The sequence below is a fragment of the Schistocerca cancellata genome, chromosome 7 (assembly GCF_023864275.1).
Source record: "Schistocerca cancellata isolate TAMUIC-IGC-003103 chromosome 7, iqSchCanc2.1, whole genome shotgun sequence".
NCBI classification, from domain to species: Eukaryota; Metazoa; Arthropoda; class Insecta; order Orthoptera; family Acrididae; genus Schistocerca; species Schistocerca cancellata.
The window spans coordinates 281,624,881-281,635,438 of NC_064632.1; positions in this window are offsets into that span (position 1 = coordinate 281,624,881).

Sequence of the window (10,558 nt, forward strand, 5' to 3'; positions counted from 1 at the left end):
TAATTACCTTTTTCACTCTGGCTCCAAGGCATTAACACTTCATTGGGCGACTCCAACACACCCTCAAAGAAGTCATCATCATCATCACCATCTAATAGGGCCAGATCAGAGTGCCTTTCCTCCTCTGGTTCAGTAGCCCTTTCTCTGACCCATTCAGGCATGTCATCATCACCATCAGAATAGACATCTGGTAGTTAGTCTGTCTTGCCTACAACAACAACAGCAAACAAATTATATAAACTGAAAAACAAGTATGAAATAAGAAAATTTTAAACCGCTATTATACAACAACAAACTACTATGAAAATTATACTCACATGGCAATTCTGACTGTGAATCCACTACAGGAGGCTGGAGTTCAAGAGTCTGCCATGGTCCAGCCCCCTCCTGTCTCTCCTCACACTCCAAAATAAAATCCTGGAGTTGCACTTAACAACAAGACGGAATTAATAAGGCGAATTTAATGTACATACGGAAATTTACACTCAAAGTACAAATTATTTACTCACTTGGTAATCCTGTCTCCAGAACTCCACAATCTGAAGCATTGCTGGAGCTACTTCTCTTCATCTTGGGAAGAGAAAACAAGTACACACAGAGATGATGGAACACACAATGAGGCGGCTAGCAGTGGACTGAGGACAATGGAGGTTGGTTGTAGCAGTTATATATAGACCGAGGCGACCAACGAGAGAGCTTCATTTGAATGTACAGCCAATGAGAAGCTTTTATGGAACGTCACTATTTCTGGAAGAGCCTGATGCGACCATCGTCTCCCTCTCAAAATAACAAGAATGCTTTTATGATTAATGGTGTTTTCGCAAGCATGCACATACATGACGAAGGCTTTTAGCGGTGAGAAATTTACCGTTTCTGAGACGTATGTTGAAAGCAGGACACTACGATTTCCGGGAAGGGTAACACATGATGCCCCTTCGACCATCAGGAAGAATGCAGTCGGTGTTATTCTGGGCTATTTTCGCGAACAGGTCCTGTTAGGACAAGAATTTCCATTCAGACAAGCTGAGATGTCACGAAACCTCCAACAAAAGCGACTGTTAACTATTTCTGTGACACTTTACCAATTCCGAGAAGGGACTGAAAAGTAACGGACGGGCTGTCCTGTTAGGATCATGAAGAAGAATGCACTCTGTGTTATTCTGGTCTATTTTCGTGAACAGGTCCTGTTAGGACCAGAATTTTCATGCAGACAAGCCGAGACATCACAAAATCTCCTACAAAAGCGACCGTTAACTATTTCTGTGGCACTTTACTATTTCTGAGAGGTAGACTTGTCTCTTATTTATGTAGATATGTGACATCAGTATAACACTGAGAACTTTTTAGGTGCACCTGCACAGGCGAGTCGCTACACAAACGTCTCTCACTTGACACTGGACCGACAGGTATGCGGCTGGAGGCGTCTCGCATGTCCCATTAGGATCGTTAGGGAGAATGCACCCTGTGCTGTTCTGCAAAACATTGAACAGATTTCTATAGCGTGTCCACTGGGGGTCTTGGCTCTTATTTACAGAGACATGTGGCATCAGTATAACAATGAGCACCTTTTAGCTGCGTCTGCAAGGGTGAGCTGCTATGCAAACATCTCTCTCACCGCTGGACCACAGGTACAAAGATATCATGCCAGCAATGGCAAACACATGTGTCTCCAGAAGGGGACTTGGCTCTTATTTACATAGAGATGTGATGTCAGTCTAACACTCAAAGAATTCTAACTGTGTACCTGAAACAGACATGACTCCTTCCTCATTCTTCCTCTCTCCAGCAGCCCAGGACAGACTGATTCCTTTTCCCGCTATTTTTCCCACAGACCACCAGACTGTGTACCAGATTAGTTGGACTCCGGACCTCATGGTGAACACACTGGATGGAACTATTGCCTCAAACTGTTTAAATAAACACTGGAAATAAAGATTTAAGTCCATCCTATACAGCACAGGCTGAGTCCTTTTCCCATCAATTCCAAGGAAGTGGTGGTGGTCAGATGACTTAGGGTAGTAGAGGTAGCCCAAGTGACCTGTTTTCCAACCAAAATTTTACCGCATCAGCATATGTGTGTGTTGGAACCTTTGTTGGGGAGAGTTCACTGATACTTTGTGGTTGACAATAGTTCGAAAGTGGTTTTTACATTCCCTGGGTGTTTCCACACTGCATTAATTTCGGCTGTTTAGGCGTTGTGAGCGCATTGGTATAGTGTTACACATGCATTATTTCAGTAATTTACGAGTAGTTTGGGGGTCTGTCTGCTGTGTACTGTATTATTTCGACAGCTTACAATTAGTGAGCGTGTTTGCAGAGAGTTTTACATGCACTATTTGACAATTTACGAGTTATTTTCGCGTCTGCACATCAGTGTACTGTATTATTTTGGTGATTTACAAGTAGTTTGCAGGTCTGTAGGCTATGTAGTGTGACCCCAAGCACGTCAGAGCGAATGTTTTATACCATTGTAATAAATGAACTATGGTACATGAAATCCATCATTAAAAGTTATTCTGAAATAAATTAAGTACAGTTCTTCCTCTCTCCAGCAGCCCAGGACAGGCTGAGTCCTTTTCCCGCTATTTTTCCCCCAGACCGCCATGGGACGATAGTGCCCTCTTGTGGCAGTTCCGTGTACCAGATCAGTTGGGCTCCAGACCTCATGGTGAACACAGTGGATGGAACTGCTGCCTCAAACTGTTTAAATAAACACTGGAAATAAAGATTTAAGTCCATCCTATCCAGCACAGGCTGAGTCCTTTTCCCATCAATTACAAGGAAGTGGTGGCGGTCGGATGACTTAGGTTAGTGGAGGAAGCCCAAGTGACCTATTTTCCAACCAAAATTTTCCCACCATTTTCTTAGGTTAGTGAATGTAGCGCAAGTGACCTTTTTCTGCCAAAATATGAACTTCCCACCATTTTCTTGGAGGGGGAGATGGGGGAGGAGAGGGGAGGCGGTTAGGTTAGTGGGGGTAACCTAATTGACATATCTTCCCACAAAATTTGAAGTTCCCACTATGTCATCACTGCGACATTGCCACATCTCTCGCCGCCATCTTGAATCCACCATCTTCAATAAATTTGGCAACAATGCAGAGTGGGACGACGCTCTCTTTGTCCTACTAGTTACAATGTCTAAAATTTATACAGTTTGGCAACATTTCCTTTTTTAATTTATTTTTTAATCTTTTATTTCTTGGATGTACAGAGGGGTGAAAATCTGTACCTACATCCCTACATTTTGGAAAAAAGACCCAAAAGTCCCCATGCGTAGGGATATATCCCTACGGTTGGCGACCATGATACTGGTGTCGGGCCCGAAATACATGTTTATGATACTGCCAACCTCAGCAAACAATTCCCCTGTAGCTGTTGTCGAATGTTTTTTGTACTCCGCTTTCCTTTGTATTGTGCATTAACTGTTGTTTCCTTTTCCTAGTCTAAAATGAATGAAGAGACTAAATATGGTCCATGGTGAGGGCTCTTGTACGACCTTCACAACACCAGAAGCTATTAGCGATCTCTTATGAGCATTACTTTAGTTCTACTTTCTCAGGAGCACAGGACAAGGACGTGGGCTGCCAGTCCTGTGAGAGGGGTGTGGGGCTTGTTCCCCAACTCTGTTCCTCTCTCCCCGAGCCATCCAAGTTCATGTTTGTTTAGGCAGCAGACGACTGCCACGATATAGTGTCCGAATTTATCTATCAAACATTTGCTGGTAATAGCGTGTATGAGAAAATACAGCTTATGTATAAAGGTGTACTTTAATTTCCAATTCAAGAATGGAAATATTTTTTGAGTATTTTGCTGTTAGGAGGGAATGCGTGTATCAGAAAATAAGTTTTATGTATACAGGTGCACTGAGGTTACTGGTATAGCGATGGCATCGTTTGTCAGTAATTTACTGTTAGTAATGACTACTACATGTATCGAGAAATAAAGTTAGATACGTAGGTGTGCTGGCTTCAAAATTTGTTTATTGTTTGTTTTTGTAATGTTTATGTCATCCCCATTCAAAGCCCTATATTTTCACTGTTTTCCTGGCAGTTTGTTCGGAATGGAAGGATAATGTCAGGCTATCTAGGTTTAGGGGATGTTGGCATAGAAAGTGATGATAGTGAGGCAAAAAGGGACCTTTGAATTTTTGCCCACATCAATAAAAATAAATTAGAAATGTTGTAGAAAAGAAATGTTAGTCAAATATTTTGTTACACTTGTTTATGTGGCCATCTTCTGCAAAAGCTATTACCACCTGTCATTATAGGTTATCTGTCTTGAGCTGATTGCAATGTAATTAAAAAGAATTACACCAGACGTGTTTCGCTTTTATTTACAAAGCATCTTCTGTGGCGTTCTGTAAATAGGATACATACATTTGTACATTTATTTTTTGATTCTTTTAGGTTAAAAACAGCGCTTTCTTTATGTAGTTAACCTGTACGCTACTTACGGTGTTTCTTTACATAGTCTGCACCTTCCCCTCCCACTAGCAGTGCTTGATGTTGACAGGCTTCATTTCACATCTGCAGTTTTTGGCAGAGGGGGCGGAGAGAGTTGGTGAAACTGTCTTGTAGGTAGAGACATGAGAGGGGTGGTGGTTTTTCTTTTAAGAGGGGGGGGGGGGACGACAGGGATGGCCTGGGCAGTGATTATGGCTTAGATATGGGAGAAAATGGTAGTGGTAAATGGAGCCTGTGGCTGTATTTGTACTTTTAATGTTATATTAAGTAGCGAAGCAGTTTAAAGAGTGTGTGGTTTGCCAAGTTGATCTGATCATTTATGAGTTGTTTCTTTTCTGTTATGGTTTTTTGGATGTGGTAGTTTTCTTGTAAGGTGAGGAGGTGAATTTTCTTGTTGTTTATCCTTACGATTTCCGTGTCTGTGTCTCTTGTTGTAATTTTATGTTGGTGTTGGTGTAAGTGTTCTGCAAAAGTTGAATGATTTGTACTACAGTATACTTCCATGATATTACATGTTCTTTGTATCTGGTGTCAAATGTCCTCCTGGTTTGACCTGCCTATCTTCCATCACATGTATTGCATTTCAGTTGGTATATTCCCGATTCCTGATACAGATCAATTTTTCCTATTGTTTTTGGGAAGTATTTCTGAATTGAGTTGTTGGTTTGGTGTGCTATTTTTATGCCTTCTTTTTTGAAAATATTGGTTATTCTGTGTGTGTATTTGTGGTTGTATGTCATTGTATACCATCTTTTGCTTCATGTTTCTTTCACACATTGTGCTGCTTCTATTCTTGTATTTTGTGTATTTCTTTGTGTGTGATTTTGTCCTTGTGTTGGTGACAGCTTGTGGCAGGGTGGGGTTTTGTTGTCGTTGATTGTACTGTCTCACCTTAATTGTCCACCTACCTGAATACGACTTTCTTACGATGTCCCTTCCGTCTGCAGCAGTAGATACTCACTAGGTCATATAAAGTAGCGTTGATGAAACCACGGCCTAATACATACCACACAGAGGCCGCGTAACTCAAGTTGCAGATCAGTTCCTGTAAGTTCATTTTAACAAATTTCGGGTGGTGGGAAAATACAGCTTACCTGCAGTTCGGAAATTTTAGTAAACTAGTTATTATTCTTAAGGGAGTACATAAATTTGCCGCCAAGTCCGAATTTACTATTCAACTGCTTTACTATTCCCATCTCACAGTCTGTACAAAATGTTCTCACACGAAAAAAAAAAAAAATCCAGAATATCTACCAGTCTGACCCGATTAATGTCCGATCTGACAGTCACTGACACACTAGTTTTGCGACTTGAAACTTTGGTCGTGTCAGTGGTGTTCAAAGTTCGAAGTGCTGGCCCAAGTATTTTATAATATACCACGCGGAATTTTCACAATGACCGAGATATCACACGTTCATAACACATCAATTAATTAATAAAATTGCCCTCAAAATGTTCGTAACTTAAACAGCCAAAGTCACGACACTTCCTAACAGCAATGAACTCAACAGTTCTTCATTTTACAAGTTATTTTCTCGGCGATATTTAGCATAATGTTACACGTACGAAGGTTGGCGAGAGACTCTCATGATGCCACCCCACTCTCTGCCTATCTAACTTTCTGCGTGCGGGAAGCTTAATTCTGATTGGCTAATTGTCTGAATGACCAATCAGAAAGATCCTTCTAGATCATTCTCGCAGCAAAACTTGCCTGAGCCAATCATTTACGTCAAATGCCAATTTCTAGTCGAATGTTTAATAAAATAGACCGAAATGCAAAATAATCAATAAATTAATTGTCTGAATGACCAATCAGAATGATCCTTCTAGATCATTCTCGCAGCAAAACTTGCCTGAGCCAATCATTTACGTCAAATGCCAATTTCTAGTGGAATGTTTAATAAAATAGACCGAAATGCAAAATAATCAATAAATTAATTTAGAAACTTATTCCACTTCCGACTTCTCTTCTGTCTGCTCTCTTCCAAAAGCAAGCACACTTCAACATACGTCATCGTGGTTGCACCACAATTTTCCCACGATTCAGTTTTATCAGATTTTACATCAAACAATATTAAGTTTTAGCGTATGTCCCACAGACACACTCTCATTCATTCCAAATATACATACACAACAAAATAATAAGCAAATAATAATTTTGAATGATTTTTACACTACGAAATGCAGAGTAATTAAAGTTATGAAAAAATTCCAATTAAGTAATTTTATATATTGAAAACTTTGTTATGACAATAGATGATAATAAAAGACAAACAGCTATTGTTCCTAACTGAGTTTTGAAACATAAGAGTCGGTTTTATGACTTTTAAGTAATTTTCTCAATTTCTGTAACAATAATAGATAAAAATCTGAAATTTTAACAGGCTCTTCAACTTAATAACAAATGATGGTATACCAAGTTTGAGCAAAATCGGAAATTATTACTATAGTTTATTTATGTTCGTAGGGGGTATGAATTTACATTCCAAATAGATGTTACTGGAGACTGTTCTCACGGCCGATAACGTCAGCTGTTCTGTTAGTCACAGCGGAGAGCAAGTCCTGCAGCCACTGTGATACATGGTTGTGTGCTGTACTGTGCAAAATATGATCTGGTAATAACTTGCTACGTTACACACCTCTTAAGATCCTAAAATTCCTCTTGAGTGTATTTGAGGTCCTTACAGTGGCAAAGATATTACTGAACTCTGACTACACTGACACATTTTAACTATGGGACTTCTAATGAAAATTTGTTCCCAGTAAGAAATTTTTCAAATGAAATCGAAATTTGCATTACACTTTTATACACTGTTATATAAATTTGCAAAGGCTTGGACTTGATAGCGAATAACGAAATTAATTTACATAAATTTCCTTTTTTCTCCAGAAATAATATATTTTTTACCAACTGACGCATTTTAACATTTTCCACAAAAATTGATCTAACAAACCATTCACATTATTACATATTCAAGGTTTCCTTGAAATTACAATTTTTTGAAAACAAAATTACTTTTCAAAATTTTATATAGGTTGAACAGAACCAAACATTTTACAAGTCGCTTTGTCAGTGTTTAAGAAATTCACTGAACTATTTTTATCGCTGTGGTGGGCGTTCTTTTTATGTACAGCTACTTTACAATTGCTATTCTAGTGCTCTGAAATCTAGTAAACTATATTCATCGCTGTGGGGAGTGTCCTTTTTAATCTAACATTTTACACGAAATTAAACATTTTACCCTCGCTGTTGTAGCGTTCATGAAATTAATTATTTTAATCGCTTTGGTGAGCATTCTTCTAGCAGATGAAAAAAATGTTGGTTTGTTCTTTTTACACGAAACAAATTAACTGACTTTCTGATTGCTTTGGTGAGCGTCCATTTTATCTAAACACTTTACTTTCTGTTGAAACGTATGGGTGATAACAACTTTCATTCTAACACTTACATATGGGTTGCATTATTGCCACGTCACTGTGACACATTGTCCAGTCCTCAGTCACAGATTGGGTTTTTCATAGGCACATTTCTTCGGCCTTTATCACAAACATCTTACAACAACATCTATTTGTTCCACAAAAATTGCTTACTTATCGCCTGCTACATAGCCACATTACTTTTCTCCTTACAATACTCTTTTCATTCTATATCCACAAGTGTTAGTTTTCTAGCTATCTATTTTCAAAGCTGTCTTTCTTTTGCCTCTTTACCCCTAACTTTTCTACGCTCTTTATCTACAAATTCTATTCTAACAGGGAGGAAGGAAAAATGATGCAGAAGTTCTGAAAAATGAAGAGTTAGGTTGACAAAACGAAATGAAAAGGAAATAATATTGCCAACAACTGAGGATGCCTGGTGTTCGTCAAACACCTGATGATGCGAAGAACATGCTTCCCCTGAGGCCTCCTAATTACTGTTGTATCCATCCTTCCTTCTGTGTATATCTTTTTAATTCAATGACGTTTCTCATTCCTAGCAACTTGTGTGATTTTAAATTATTTTGTGTTTAAGTCAAATCTGATAATCCTTGTATTTTTTCATCGATCCTTATCCTGACATTTTCTACCTCAGAAGGACCTACTTCCTTCCCTTTGCCATATTCATTATACCCCTCAGTATACTCTTTTGCTATGCTATATCGTATAGGAACGTCATTTTTCTCAACAGATACATATTGTCTTCTTCCTGTGAAAGGAATAGCTATTGTTCTTCCATGTACTATTTTGACTGCCTCATTATTTCCAAAATCCACCCTTCCTTGGTACCTTTGTAAGAACTCTGCACCTACCAGAATTTCTACACTAAGTCCATTAATTATTAAAAAGTTCCGTTCTAACTGCACCCCACCTATACTGACAGGTAGCGTAATTTCCTGTACTATCCTTTTACTTTTTCCAGTGGCCACAATGACATTTATGCCACTCACTGGCACTATAACCACCTCCTTACTATCAGGGAGAGCTTTTGCAAAACTCTGTGACTGCACACACATCGGAACCACTATCTGATAAACAAGGAACTTTTTAATTAAATATCATTACTTTAATTTTAGATTGTCCTATAGCTTGTTCTCTAAATTCAGAATCAGGTTCATCTAATAAATCTTGCACTACATCACATCTATTGAAACCTGCCCCTCCTGCAGAAGTTACAAACATATTTACTGGGTTCTCTTCCTCTTCTGTAATTGTGGCAGCTTTCGCTTGCCTGTCCACTATCGACAGTTTGAAACATTTCTCTAAATCCTCACCTTCTGTAATAGCATCATTTGATTCTGCAACCCTTCCCATGGTGTTGTCAGAATTTTCTAAATTATTCTTGGCTTCCTCCTCTTCTGTTTCTTCCTCCCCACTATCTGAAACTACTCCATTTATTCTCTTTAACACTTCCTCAGCCCTCTTTTACTACTCCACTGGTACTTCCAATACAGTTTCCCCTATTATTGTACTAATTCCACAGCCTAGGGTAAGCCCCTCATCTGCTTGGCAGTGCTTATTCACCCCCACTTCCTGTTCTGAATCATCACTTTCTGCTGATTGTTCCTCATTAACCTGGTTCCTGTAATCTCCTTTCTGATTTTTTCCCTCGCAAATTTCGACTACATTTTCCTGATAAACACAATTTTCTACAGTGCCTCTCTCCTTTGCCTTCTTTGTTCCTATAATCTTACCCCCAAGCTGTTCAGTCAGCGCCTGTCTCACAAACGGACTTGCTAGCGGGTTTAATTTGTGCTGTTTCAGTCTGCAAGCCAACCGCAGTGGCCAAACAGTTCTGGGCGATTTTGTCCAGAACCATGTGACTGCTATGGTTGCAGGTTCGAACCCTGCCGTGGGCATGGACGTGTGTGATGTCCTTAGGTCAGTTAGGTTTAAGTAGTTTTAAGTTCTAGGGGACTGATGACCTCAGCTGTTAAGTTCCATAGTGCTCAGAGCCATTTGAACCATTTTTCAGTCTGAAGGCGCTAGTGCCGTTACAGGCTGCTATTAGTTTTCCTCCTCCTCTATGTGGTCATTACTCCTAACATGGAGGTCTTAGCCACTCTGTCCCGTCAGCTTATTGCTGCTGTCTGTACTCGATATTTCGGTCTCTGTCATTGGATCTGTTTCCTACAGTACCTCCTCGCCCTCGGTACCTGCCTCTGTAACTATTAGATCTCTGTACTCCTATTCTGTTCACTTGTACCTCGGTCCTGTTCTCACTTTGTGTAATGGGAGGTCTTAGTCCCTTCTGGCACTTTCCTCCTCTTTCAAAATATTCTCCACCCTCTCAAGGTAATGAAAAAATTCGTCAATATCATCCCTAGGTGCCGATATTGTTTTATTTCACCAATATAGTGGTAACTTGTTCTCTATTCCCACAATAACCTGTTCGGTTTCTACTTTTGAGTTCAAATAGCACAAAGTTGTTACCCATTTTTGTACAAATCTTTTGATATTCTCTTTCTTAGGATCATATTAGTCTCCAGACCATAATTTATTCAAAATTTCCATTTGCTTCCTTTTTCCCCAATATTCCTCGAAAAGGCCTGCTTAAAATCCACTAACTTGTTATATGTATCTGAGGCCATATTTCCCCAAATTGTTGCCTCTCCC